Below are 14,451 nucleotides of genomic sequence, written 5' to 3' on the forward strand. Positions count from 1 at the left end.
CCGCTCCTCACCGGAATGGATTTCCGCGTCGAAGCGGCCGCTCGGCCGCGCACGAACGCCGTGGTAGCCAGAGGTGGGGCGGCGGCGCGGAGGCATCTTCGCGCGGCGGCGGAGCGGTCGACGGCGGAGTCACGCGGAGGCGGAGCGGTCGGAGGTGGAACGGCGGCGGGAGAGAGAGAGGCGGGGAGAGAGACGGACGCATGGAAGATTCGGCGGTTGGCCGCGTGCGCGCGTGTCCAGTTTATAGCGCGCGCGGCAGCGCACACGGCAAGTTTCCCGCGCGGAATAGCGCGAAAGTGAAAGGACACGAATGTCGCCTAGAGGGGGGGGGGGTGAATAGGCGATTTAAAACTTTTACGGGATGGGCTTAACAAATGCGGAATAAAACTAGCGTTTACTTTGTCAAGCCCAAAGCCTATATACTATTGTTCACCTATGTGCACCAACAACTTATTCTAAGCAATGGTTCACCTATGTGCACCAACAACTTATGCTAAGCAATACAAGCAAGTATGTGATAGCAAGATATATATAACTTCAAGCACGATGGCTATCACAAGGTAAAGTGCATAAGTAAAGAGCTCGGGTATAGAGATAACCGAGGCACGCGGGAGACGATGATTTATCCCGGAGTTCACACTCTTGCGAGTGCTAATCTCCGGTGGAGAGGTGCGGTTGCTTAGTGCTCCCGAACGCCACAAGAGGCTCACCTTGAGGTGTGGTTGCTCGATGCACACCAACGCCACAAAGGCCTCACCCCAAGATGCGGTACTCACACCACACACCGAACGCCACGAAGGCGCCTCACCTAGATCTCCGGTGACCCTCGCCACAAAGGCCTAGGTCACGGTTCCACTAAGGGATTTCCTTCGAGGCGGAAACCGGGCCTTACACAAAGATTGGGGCACACATCCACAACTTAATTGGAGGCTCCCAATAAATCGCCACAAAGGCCTAGAATCCGTCTAGGGTTCCAAGAACCCAAGAGTAACAACCTTCTTGCTTTCACCTCCACGAATCACCGTGGAGAACTCAAACCGATGCACCAAATGCAATGGCAAGAACACCACAAAGATGCTCAAGTCCTTCTCTCTCAAATTCCAACAAAGCTACAAAAGCTATTGGGGGAATAAGAGAGGAAGAACAAAGAGGAGAACACAAAATTCTCCAAGATCTAGATCCCAAAGATTCACTCACAAAGAGATGATTTGGTTTGGTCAAAGTGTGGATCTAGATCTCCTCTCTCTTTTCCCTCAAAATGGGGCAAGAATCATGGAGGGATAGAGAGATAGGGCAAGCTTCTCAAGAACAACAATGGAGGAGAGAGAGAGTGGAAGAAGCAGCAGCCCAAGGAGGAAGAAGGGGGTATTTATACCCCCCAAGAAAATCGAGCCGTTGCAGACTTTCGAGGGCCGGATAATCCGGCCTAAGTTGGGGCCGGATAATCCGCCCCCGGATAATCCGGCCTCAGGGACAAAACCTGGTCAAAATCCGGCCAAAAATCCGGCCCTTATACTGAGCAGCAATTCCCCAGGTCCTTAGCCGATTCCGGGGGGGCCGGATATTTCCGAAATATCCGGCCCGGATAATCCGGCCCGGATATTTCCAAAATATCCGGCCCAAGAAAACTGCGAAACACCAAAACTAAAACGGGCATAACTTTAGCATCCGGACTCCGATTTTGATGATCTTGGGCTTGTTTTGAAGCTAGGAACAAGCTCTACAAGATCATGCAGGAAACCATCATAGTCCAACAAGGGAGGATAGAAACAAATGATGAAAGGTTTGACCTATCTAAAAAGGACATACCGGTAAAACCTCCAATCTCGAAAATGCAACAAGTTGCCCGTGCAAAAACCATTCTTGATGAACTAGAGCTTGTCATGAGAATAAGCACAAGCTCTAAATCATCACATGGATAAGATCCAAATGACAACCAAGAAAGATGATGAACCAAACTCGAAAACGCAACAAGTGATCTATGCGAAATCCGTTTTCGATGAACTAGAGCTTGTCATGAGAATAAGCACAAGCTCTAAAACATCACATGGATAAGGTCCAAATGACAACCAAGAAAGATGATGCAAGGATGTAAAGGTTTGAGCTCTCTCCGAACGATACGATCGAGTTACTCACTCGAGAGCCCTCTTGATAGTACGGCAACTAAACTAAAAACCGGTCTCCAACTACACTATGAGACCGGTGAGAAAGAAACCCTATCAAGAGCAAACCTTATACTTGCGCATTTCACTTGAGCTTGATGACGACGATCTTGACCTCAACAAGATGGAACACCTTTCTTGCTTGTGCTTGCTTGACGAAGTCTTGTAGATTGCTCCCCATAAACCACCATGGGAGAGCTTCTTGTTTCGCGCATCTTCGCATAACCATGACCACCATGTGGATTGATCCCCCATAATCCACCATGGGAGAGCTTCTTCTTCGGCGCATCTTCACATATCCATGATCACCATATGGATGGCAAGACTCAAGCAAAGGATCTCTTCGAGATGGCTCATCTTGAACTTGCACATCATTTCTCCATGGCAAGCTTCAAGCTTATGAACTCTTCGAGTTGGCTCATCTTGAACTTGCACTTCATTTCTTCATTCTTCATCATGTTGATGTCTTGAAGTAACTTGAGGGCTCACTTCATCTTCATCTTCAAGACATACTTGACACTTGATATCCTTCATCAATTTCTTCTTATTGCAACCTTGAAGCCAACATATGGTTCAAGAATTGCCTATGGACAACTCCTACAAATATAACTCAATGCAAACATTAGTCCATAGGGATTGTCATTAATTACCAAAACCACACATGGGGGCTCCATGCACTTTCAGAAAGCGCGCGAGCGGCAAAAATTATAGCGCGCGCATCTTTTTCCCGCCTCCGCTGGAGCTTCGCGCGTGGCAGCGCCTGTTGAAGATACTCTAATGTTTTAAAAACGTCATGGACATCGAACAAGGCCACGTCAGATCCTACGTGGCAAAATTATGATGAAACCAAAACATCGTAGATCAAAATCAGCCCAGTCCATTTCTATGATCTACATAGGCCAGGTCCAATAATTTTGGCCTTTTATTTTCAGCACCTCAAGCATCCAACGCCCATTTCAGTTTTTGGGCCTTGGCTTTTCTGAAGCCCGTTTCATGTTTGGGACTTGGCCCTTTTACCATTCATTTCAATTCTAGCCTATATTTATTATTTTCGGTATTTTATTCTGCCATTTGAAAAAAGTCATTACGTTACTCTGTAAATTCTAGATAAATAGCCAACTTTTCATCACACAGTCGAATGTCAAACCATAATTTAAGGCATACGGACAACACAGATAATAAAGTTTCATCCATCTAAATTTCAAACCAACAGAACAAAACAGTAAGAGCTTTTACAACTTAAATCAGACTAAGCATAAGGATCAACACCAAAAGGATGACCATCTACCATCATCGCATAAGCCAGCCATATGCTTGGCCGCACACAGCACATGGCAGAGAGCAATTGTAGATCACAGAAGTTCTGAATCAATGATTGACAGATTTAAACCATCTGCGCAATGAAAAAGAACAAACATCAAACCATCTGCGTAATGAAAAAGAACATGTGTATACTCATTAAAAGAATACAGGAACTAGCATCTACTTTGTCAAAGATCCGAAGTGATGTTTTTCTAAGAAAAGTGGCAGCAAATGATCCGAAGTTACAAAAATATCACCAAAACCAGTGAACAACAAGATCTACGGGTATCATTTATGTGAAATCATTTACAACATTATTCACCCTAGTACTATCGACTATATGAGTTACTGATACAATGTATTATATGTACATACCAGCATTCAAAGAACATGGAGCAAGTGAAAAATTTACCACTGAGTTTGATTTAATGTATTATAATACATTGGCCAGTACTCCAAAATAGATTAATGCCATCAAATAAAAAACACAGTAAATTTGCTACTTTTCTCATGTCCACTGATCTGAACGACAATTACAAGGTGCCAATCCGTTCTGGAGACATTAGCTTTGCTAATATAGACTAGAGCATTAGTGGTTAGTTCTTGGTCTGAAGAAACGTTGTTGTGATGAACTGATATGCTGGCCATACAATCATATTTTAGAGGTGCATTACTCCTAAAAGAGACTTGGGCACCATATTGGCACTTGCAACGGGGGACATTGTATATACTATGGAAGACATAGGAATGCCATATATATGATAAAAACAGTGTATCATACACAATAAACACAAATTTGAAGTCGGGCTCTTATAAATTAAAACTATCAAGCAGTCCTGAAAAATCAAACTTCGAGGTATTAGTGCAACAAGTTCAAGTGATGATACCTTGACCATTGTCTCATGCAAAGCAGGCTTATCAAGCCTACAAAATCTCCAGCTTTGTCTATCAACTGAACATTAACATCAACATACCTACAGAAACAAAAGTTAGATATAGCCAACACTTCTCAAGGACGTGAAGCTACAGATACAAGAAAGCAGCACAAAGTAGTGTGCCCTTCTCTATAGTTATTACTCTACACAAAGTGCAGCAACAAAATATACACCTGTATACACCGACAGCTCTGCGCATCAAGAGTAGCTCCTCCAAGGTCTTCAGAAGCAGAATTTTTTCTTCTGCAAAGCCATATACAGGAAGGACATGCATTAGATAGGGCCCAGGTAGCAAAATACCTTCAGAAATAAGGCAGTGCATAACAAAATAAAGAAGTGGGTGACTATGACATACGCAAAACTTGAGCATGTTTTGTTTGTCAATGGAAATGCAGAGTTCATGTTAAGCCAGGTTTTATAACATGGTTGGAAAAGGTTGTTTAAAGCTTGCTTGCAGAGCAAATAAATGGAGTATTGATATTTTAGTATAACTAGAGATTTTAGTGGTTTTCCAAACTCTTTTTACTTTTTAGTGATGGCTGATCTGGTAGAAAAAATCCATAAGTTTTTCTGTATATTATCACAATGCAATCATGACAGAAATATGGAGTACAGTCGAAACATGGTTGTAAATTTTGTCACCACAATAATAAGAAATACTCCATCACTTGTCATTGATTCAGAAACTGAAATTGTATAATGCAGAGATGCAGTGATGTGGCCATGTGGAGATGCAGAGACCATGCACTCTGAACATGAGATTATAGTGGGCATGGAACTCTGCTTGTGTGGTTTTCACATGGCAATCGGTACGTATTGATTTCATATGAACAGGGTACAAAGCGATACATGCTGCCACCCGATTTGCGACGAATACACAAAACTCTCCACGAACAGATCTAAGTATACACGGTCAGAAGCGCGATTGTGCGTCGCACATCCAACTATCCAAGTACCAGGCGCGAGCAGGCTAACAGAAGAACCGAGGTACAGCACTAGACGGGAAGGACAGGAGGAGCCTTTACCTGCTCCACCATGGCTGCGCTGCGAGAGTCGAGCGGCGAGGTGGCGGCGGCGCAACAAACCAGCGCGCCGTGGGGAGGCCGAGGGCGGAGGACTTGGTGCCGAGGAGCACCGCCTTGAGAGCCCCGTTGGTGAGGTCGCCGTCCAGGGCGTCGAGGATGAAGAAACGGTTACCGGCGTCCATCCCTGCGCAACCTCACCTTGAGCTGGTGATGCGGGTACACGAGCGCGAGGTTGAGGTCAGAGGCTGGGGCAGAGGGGAGGAGCTGCTGCAGGAGGAGGGCAATGCGGCTGCGGCGGCTGGAAGAGGGAGGAATGGATGAGGAGGCCTGACCCGTCTAGGGTTTCTATATATGCATAATAATCCCACAAATGAAACAGGGCGAGGAACTCCCTTTGAAATTCCACAGCTACTTCTCACCAGGCACCAAATAAGGGAATGGGATTAAATAGCTATATCAGCTGACTAATCCCCCAGCTAACTCCCACGACTAAACTACTATTCCCCTTCCCCACTGTTGCCAAACACGCTGTCTAGGGAGGAATGGATGGATACTAGGTAGGGAAGCGCTGCTTGCCGCGCGCATGAATGAATGTTGTGCAAGTAGTTAAACTAAACTGTGATAAGTATACATTATGCAACAGCTAAATGAAGGTGGCATAATTATGCAATACAATATTAGACAGATAACACATTCTTGGTCCCTCCGTTCACATATGTAAACACATTCTTACTCCATCCGTTAGCACATGTAAAGAAATTTTGAACATCACAAATTAGTAGTAAAGGACAATTATATCGCAGAATCAATCAATTCAAGATCGCCCACCTCGCTGGCCAGGATCTCCTCGACCAGAACCTCGCTGCCAGCACCTCACCGGCTAGCTTCCATCTCGCCGCCGGCCCCAACAAAACACCTCTCCAGCTTCCGGCCCAGCAGCAGCTCGAAGAGCAGCATCTAGTTTGTTGTTGATGAAATCCTGACTGCGTCAAAGCAGAACAGGGGTTGCCCGCTTGCATCCAGTTTGCTGACCTGAAGAGAGAGCAAAATAGGAACACATCAGAGCAGCAGCAGCACACCACAACAGCAAAACACAACAGATCAGCCCCATATACAGATGGTTTTATGTTTCATTGCAAGTTAATCTTGTTCTTAAGTGTAACAATGCAAGTGTCAGTGCAAATTTCATTGGAGTATGTTTTAAACAGAGTGTATCATAGATGGACTATATATCCACTTAGTTCCCAAGGGAAGGATCAAACATCTCAACTTCTGAATAAGTTTGTGTTCCACCTCCACCCATAGCATAGATTTTGCCATTAAGACTAACTCCAGCAAGAGTTTATTTCTCATGCTTCAAATGCGTATGAATGCGCAGAAGCCATCGATGTGAGAGACACCAGGTACTATAACCAAGGATCCAAATTATTGATGGCGTGTCCAGGCGATTGCACAAGTTTCCTTCAAGAGACAGTGAGGAGTCAAATTTGAAGTGAAACCCATCTATACAATATTCTATAGTCTCATGGTTCAAATTCAGTGAAATTATTTCTTCATCTGATTTATTCTGGAAAAAAGGGGTACCATCAGAATATATATGCAAGAACCATTTAAATGAAAATACAAAATATGGACCAACACAGTTTGAATAATGGATATATCTGCATGAAAAATAAGGCATGCAGATTTAGTATAACAGTTAGCCAGTTCGGTATGTGGAATGACATAAATAAATAAATACTGTGAAAATGTAATAGATAGTTCATACAAGAAATGAATACTGTGTAGTATTTTATCCTCGCTGGACAGTCTGTCAGACTGAGTTTCATGAGTGAATGACCACACTATTTAGGTAGGCCATATAGTAAGAATACAGTATATATATGAAATTGCTTTGGGTAAGTAATAAAAGAAACACAAAATGCATGCCAGATACTTGATCCCACATTCTCTTTCAAGGGTAGCCAAAAAAATCATGTAGAGAACCTAACACTATCCGGAAGTGTAAATATCCATACATATATCCGTTGGTTTGGAACCCAAGTACGGTAACCTTTGGCAGTTGCGGTATTAACATTTACATTTATGATTTAGTAGTAATATGGAGCATTTGGGAGGGAGGTAAAATGGAAACAAATGTATCCAGTAAGAAAATGGACATGGCAGATGCACATAATTCAGTGAGTCATGGCACATCCATTTGCTATATCAGCACACAGCAATGCAAGGCAAAACATGCAGAGTCTTGGGAATATGTTAGCGTGTTCCCAGACTTCATTTCATGTTAATGATTGTTGCATTATGCTGTCAACCACTCTCTCCAGATTGTCAACCACCTATAATAATTAGATGAACTGGATTTCTACAACATTATATATTCTCAAGAATATGTTCAACATATAAATCAAATTGTGGTTATTTACCTGCTCACAGAAACCTTATCTTATTTATGAAACAAAGGGATCAACCAAATTATGTACTATAACAGATTCTAAAGCAACGCTGGTTCCTACTCCATTTTAGACAAAAAAAACTCAAGACTACCTGACCGGACTACTTAAGTGGAACAAATTAACCTTGTGGAATGGTTCATAAATGAGATGACCATATAGAGTAACAAAATTTACACACGGTGTTAAAGAGAGATGAAATAGTATTTAACGGACATAAGAGTGAATGTAATTGGCAAGTGACAGTTACAGGTGACAACCTCCAACAAAGGATTAAAGGAAGAGAAGAGAAGGAGCATACCTACGATATTAACAAAAATGTCTCTTGAGTTTCTGAATAAAAAAGCAGCAACCAGCATTATCGAACACCAAGCAGTGGAGTGACTGAGCAGAAATCAAGGAAACCCCTGGAGCCTCTAGCCTGATTTAATCAACAAGTACTTCATGTTCAGAGACCATAAAAGTAAATGCATATCACCCTGCTCCTAAAATTCAGGAGCAGCATGTAGCAATAAGCAAGCATGGTGCAAGAAATATAGGGACTAATCAATATCTAAAACAAATGAAAAAATTTACAAATTCAATACCGCGACTCATCAACAAAGAATAGATGTGATCTTTAGTAGTGTTGAATGAATTGTAGCCATTGACTTTTATCTGACTATCTATTTATACAAATTTGCATAGCAAAACAGAACCTCTTATTCAAGTGTTCTTACATCATGAACGGTGATAGCAATATTCTTGGATTGCATTTAGTGAAGAGCGAACATGGTGGTCTTTGCTTGCCCTTAGGGATGGCATAAGTAATTCAGGGTCATAAAAAGAAAGGAGCTGAGGTTAATGAACGTGTTGCATCTTATTTATTAAGAATACCCTAAATGTAACATTCAAAGAAAGGTTGCATTTTTCTAATTGGTGTGCCATAGGATCTTTGAAGCCAACGTTGTTTGTACACACCAACTCTAGGCTCTCTCATATCAAAATTCACCATGTTCTAGGATCAACGTTCGTACCAACGAAATGTTCTTCCCATTCTATTGATACACATGCAACATCGAATACCTAACCCCACAAAAAATAAACTTTAAACTATATATGGATGTAAAAAAGATGCCTTCGTAAATTCATGAATGAGTCTAGATAATACTCATGTTAATAGCAGCATTCTCATGAAAATCAATTGCAAAAGCAAAGTTTTAGATGTTCAGTAATTCGCTATAGAACTTCTTGATGAGAGACACTATGTTTAGTTGACTTTCTAAAATAGTTTTGTCAGATGTTGCACAATGCAGAACCAGTGACAATAATAATCGGGAAATCCGATCAAACATGAATATTGGAAAGCTATTTCTATAGTTGGAATGCAAAATCATAATAATATAATCTGTTCACAGCAGTGACAAATATTGTCATTGTTAATAACCCATCGAGTTTAAGCATGCATAGCTAGAAACATATGACAATGGTCATGCAGTATGAGCCAAAGTCTACGCGGAAAAGATGAAGTGGTATAACAAAAGGAAAAAAAAGGAATACATAGAATTCAAGGTTGATTCAGTAAGAATATCTTTACTATTAAATTACAAAATAAATAGAAGAATAGAAGAATTCAAGGTCAACTTGATTTAGTAAGAATATCTTTACTATGAAATTGCAAACGGACCGGTACGTCGTACGTCGCATCCCTAATCACCCCGTGTAGCGATTGGAAAGAAACCGGGTTACTCCGCGTGTCCCGCCTCGGTCTCCAGCGTGTATCGATCGGAAATGAGCTAGGCAAAATACTAATTCGTTCCGGTAACTACAAACCAATGCGCAGGGTGGTGGGGCTGTGCCGCCATAGTGCTGACAAGATCTCTCTAGGTGCAAGTTCCCGGGAAAGACAAGCAACTATCGATCAACCTGTGGTAATTACGCAAAGACACATGCATACAACTGTACAAGTCTGCAACTTCCAGACACATGTGATGGATTGGTATTTGTTAAGGAATGTGATGGGTTGATTTTTTTTATTGATAGATATGGGATTTGCTTAATTAACAACTACACGACACTCCGGTTAGATATTTCATCGAACAAATAGAAGGCAAAACACAGATGAATGTATAATATTTTTAGTTATAGATACATCCATATCTACAAAAAATTAAGCAGCTTTCTTTGAAACGGAGGAAGTAGAAGAGATAGCTCGCAAGGCAGGGGGGACAGACAGAATGCAGAACACCGAGAAGAGGCGAGAGGAAGAAGGGATAGCTGATGGGCAGTGAGACAAGTGCAAGGCAGAACACCGAGAAGGGGCGAGAGGAAGAAGAAATGGCTGACGGCCAGCCAGCCAGGTAAATAGAAACAAGCGTAAGGCAGAACTCCGAGAAGAGGCGAGAAGAAGAAGAAATAGCTGACGGTAGCGGGAAGGAAAATGTACAACTCAAATATTGTCAATCTCAAACTATGAAGCACGGATACTTGGATACGTATCCGATACGCGATACAGGGATACCGTGATACGTCAATTTTTAAAAAACACAGATACGGGGATACGTTCATATGTATATGTAAATATTTAAAAACATAAATAAATTAAATATTCCTCATATGATTAACATGGATGTGGATGTTTTCCTCCACATCCAACATAGATATTTTAATAATTAAAGAAGTAAAATTCATCTCTAGAAATCACATGAATCAATAGCTAGTAGTTGGGATGCATTTCCTGTAGTTGTTACCGTTGCACATGCTCTAGCTTGAGCTCCCAATTGAAGATCTGTTTGATGGGATGTACTAGCACTAGTCATTGCTTATCTGAATGGAGAAGGAATGAATTCAGGGATCAAAATCAATGGTTCGATGGGGATGGGGTGGACTGGAAGGGTCAGCGGTAGAAGATGAGTGGACGGTGGGCTGGCTTATGTATCCATCGAGTATCGCTCAAGTATCCCTTGGGTATCCCTCATGTGTCTGTAATTTTCTTATTTTTCTTTAAGTCAAAAGTTAGCAGATACGTACGAGATACGTATCGGGAAGTATTCGGGCAGTATCCCGTATCCGAGCAGTATCCGGTACCGGTACGGCAGAAAAGCAAAGTATCCGCGCTTCATAGATCTCAAATACCATGTAAATTATAACGCGTCAGTCATTTGCTATCAATGCTCACATACTTTTTTATTCAATGATATATATTTTCTTCGAGATGTATCTAGCACATAGAAAGAAGAGAGGAGTCAACAATACAAAAGACTTTGGTCTTAGAATGGAAATCCGAATATTAACCTGAATCTTGGCTTTCACTCGAAGATGACAATCGAAGTAGGCGAGGGAGGTGCCGACACTTCTCAGCGACACCTCCGTCGTTGCCGCCGCCGGATATAGCTGGTACCTTTTCTTTATCTGTACTAAGGTGTAGCTTGTGATGGTACTGTGCCTGGCATGTCGCCCTCTATTTTTCACTCCAAGAAGTAGTGCATGAAGGGCAATGTAAAAGAAGATTTGTCACCACGTGGTTGAGAACTATAACCTCCATTCGAAAACAAGTCACTTAATTTTGTTTACCAATAGATCACGCTAAAATACGTCTAGATACACGTACATCCGTTCTACGCAAAGTTTATTTATTTATTTCAAAACAGAGAGTACATATGTTTTTATTATTTCGCGGCAACGCGCAGGCATTTAGCTAGTAGGACATTAATATAGTTATCGTAAGACATGATCTCAGGCGAAATAAAAAGATGACCTTACCTTCTCAGGGATGCAACACATCTTTGTTGGCTTCACACAGCTCCATGCATAGGTGAACTACATATATCAAAACGTCTGCTCCACCTGACACATCAAAATTTTAGGCATCCAAGGATGTGGGGAAAACATACTAACAAATCCTCTATTCTTGTGACATGTTACAGGAGAAAGCTGCTTTTAACCTTTTTCCACCAGAAGGGATTGATATCCATGATTAAACTCTGCATTTCGTCGGGGCGGAGAAAGAGAGGATAACAACAATCCGGTCACTTTACTTTTCTTTCAGCCCTAAATAGCCCCAGATTTTTGGATTTCCAATAATCTACAAACCTGTCATACAAACGTAAGTATTGTTACAGGAAAGCTAAATAATACTCCATTATTATAACCGTATAGCTGCACCCTCAAATGTTTTGCAAGCTTAAAAAATTAAACAACATAATTATGCCAGAAATATCTTAGAGGGTCAGAACAGAAAATAGAAAGCACAAAGACATGAAAACCGGAACTACTTTAAAAACTCACTAATGATTAGTTTAACCTCCTATCTGAAAATAAGAAAGGTGAATTAAAAACTTGCATACCCAATTACATATTTACAGGTAACTTCCATGCCCAAGAATATACCTGATCACGGTGAGATGGAACCACCAGGATAATGATGTACCCATCATATGCCTGCCATAAGTTGTAAAGCAAAGAATATAACTACCAGGTTATTGTTAAAAATATTTTAGTTCCAAAACCGTATGTTAATATGATATTCGGTAATGAGAAGTACACGATCAGTACTTGGATGAATCGATAGAAGCAAACGGCTGATTTCTACATATGGGTTGACCAATAGCTAGCTAAGGAAAGATTATGTGTTGATGCATTCTGCCATACTTACGAAGTATATGGTCTCCAAGGGATGTAAGACAAAAGCCTAACCACGTATGAGGGATATCTAATAAATAATCTAACCTATTATGTAGATTTACTTCCACAAATTACCTTGCAAACTTTTTCTGGGAATAAACATTCTGCATAAAAGAAAAATACGATTGATGCAAAACATGCCTCGCGCAGCTCAAGAAGGATATATGGTATTGCAAGCATAAGAGAAATCAAGATATCCCTTAGCAGAGTAAGTAAGAGCATTCAGTTTGCATCACAACGGCTCTTTGCAAGCTGGTGCTACCTAAAAAACTGTAATGCAGAGAATTCACATTGCATGACTGTATTTCTTTCTGTTTATGATATCTAATAAAATGATAGTTGCTCCATGGAAGATCTAATAATAGAGCCTCCTTATTCTGCATATGAAACCAAGAACTGGGTAGTACTGGTTTTGTGCAGGCAATGAAATGAAGCCAGAGGAGCATACATATATTTTACTCTGGTATGATCAGCCTCTTAGCAAGAACAGGTGCAACCCACTACAATAACAGAAAAATACAATGTACTCTTAAGAGAGCATTGCTCTTGTTTCTTTCCGAGTCAACCGGAAATACTTCAAATTTATGAAAACATGCATGGATGTAGCATATGCATCTAATCAAACAATACAGCAGTTAAATTCAGAGATGATTCTTGTAGGCCATAAAAAGTAACATAGGAACACACCTTCAATACCCACACGTCTGATGAAAACCTGTGTCGAAAACATAAATTACTGAAATTTGGTTGTTGGAATTAAGTTGCCGAAATCTCGTAAAGAACAGCCTGTTGATCAATCTTGTTTCGTACCTCATCATCTTGAATCGTTCTACCAAGCACATCATTAAAGATCATTTGACCTGGCTGACTTCCGTATAGGATTAAGCATTGGGTCCATCTCAGCTCACCAGCATCCTCAACATTTGCATCTGCCATTGTTCCCTGACCAGCAATTAAAAACAAGCACCAAATCACTAACAGAAAGTTACTTTAGGGAACAATTTAGCATAGAGCACTGAGATTAGCATATTATATTCATTCCACATGGGCCGGATTGAAGCCTCAATCTGAGAAGGATTTCTCACCACAACCTTCCAAGAATCAAGATCTGGTCAGGTTGCTAGCATGCCCATTACGAGAGAGAGAGAGAGAGAGGTTCTACCACGATTTGGGCCAGGAATCGAGATCTGGTCGACTTTGCTAGCATACCAACGGGAGAGTGAGAGAGAGAGACCTGCCCAGTTGGCGGCGGGGCGAGCCGAGGACGGTGGCGTCGGGCCATGCTCCTCCAGCACAACTCCTCTCCGAAGGAAAACGCCACCACAACAGCGGCGCTCGACGGTGGGAGGATGCGAAACCACAGGGGCAACCACCGCGTGGTACTGTTCGTTTTGAAACACACAAATTCTCACGTAGATTGTGTCACTGACGAGCGGGTCCTCAAAAAAACAGGCCCGCAAGTCAGTGGCTGGGCGGATAAAGCACGGACGGTGAAAAGGGAACACAAGAAATGGACGGCCGGGAAGTGGACGGCCACGAGGCGCCGACACCACAGGGCGGCGCGGCCTGGACCCTGGCCGCGCGGCCCTGGTGTGTGGGGCCCTCGTGTGGCCCCCCGTGTTGCTCTTCCGCCTACAAATAGCCTTCGTCGCGAAACCCCCAGTACCGAGAGCCACGATACGGAAAACCTTACTGAGACGCCGCCGCCAATCCCATCTCGGGGGATTCAGGAGATCGCCTCCGACACCTGCCGAGAGGGGAATCATCTCCCGGAGGACTCTTCACCGCCATGGTCGCCTCCGGAGTGATGAGTGAGTAGTTCACCCCTGGACTATGGGTCCATAGCAGTAGATAGATGGTTGTCTTCTCCTCATGTGCTTCATTGTCGGATCTTGTGAGTCGCCTAACATGATCA

At 42.2% G+C, this 14,451-nt stretch overlaps 1 long non-coding RNA gene across 8 annotated transcripts; it reads right to left on the reverse strand.

The window, feature by feature from the left end:
* Window positions 1–3,240: 3,240 nt before the first annotated feature.
* On the reverse strand, window positions 3,241–13,888 carry LOC124701779. Of its 8 annotated transcripts, none has more exons than XR_007002232.1 (12): window positions 13,699–13,883; window positions 13,347–13,478; window positions 13,224–13,251; window positions 12,243–12,293; window positions 11,798–11,945; window positions 11,616–11,690; window positions 11,148–11,313; window positions 8,176–8,295; window positions 6,253–6,456; window positions 4,573–4,642; window positions 4,352–4,438; window positions 3,241–3,555 (listed from the first exon to the last, which is right to left on the reverse strand). It is a non-coding gene; the product is annotated as an uncharacterized LOC124701779 (long non-coding RNA). The 8 variants fall into 8 exon arrangements; XR_007002228.1 differs by having other exon boundaries at window positions 11,616–11,699; window positions 13,699–13,882; XR_007002229.1 differs by having other exon boundaries at window positions 11,148–11,323; window positions 11,616–11,699; window positions 13,699–13,882.
* Between the last annotated feature and the right edge of the window lie 563 nt (window positions 13,889–14,451).

This window comes from Lolium rigidum, chromosome 3 (assembly GCF_022539505.1).
Source record: "Lolium rigidum isolate FL_2022 chromosome 3, APGP_CSIRO_Lrig_0.1, whole genome shotgun sequence".
In the NCBI taxonomy this organism is placed as follows: domain Eukaryota; kingdom Viridiplantae; phylum Streptophyta; class Magnoliopsida; order Poales; family Poaceae; genus Lolium; species Lolium rigidum.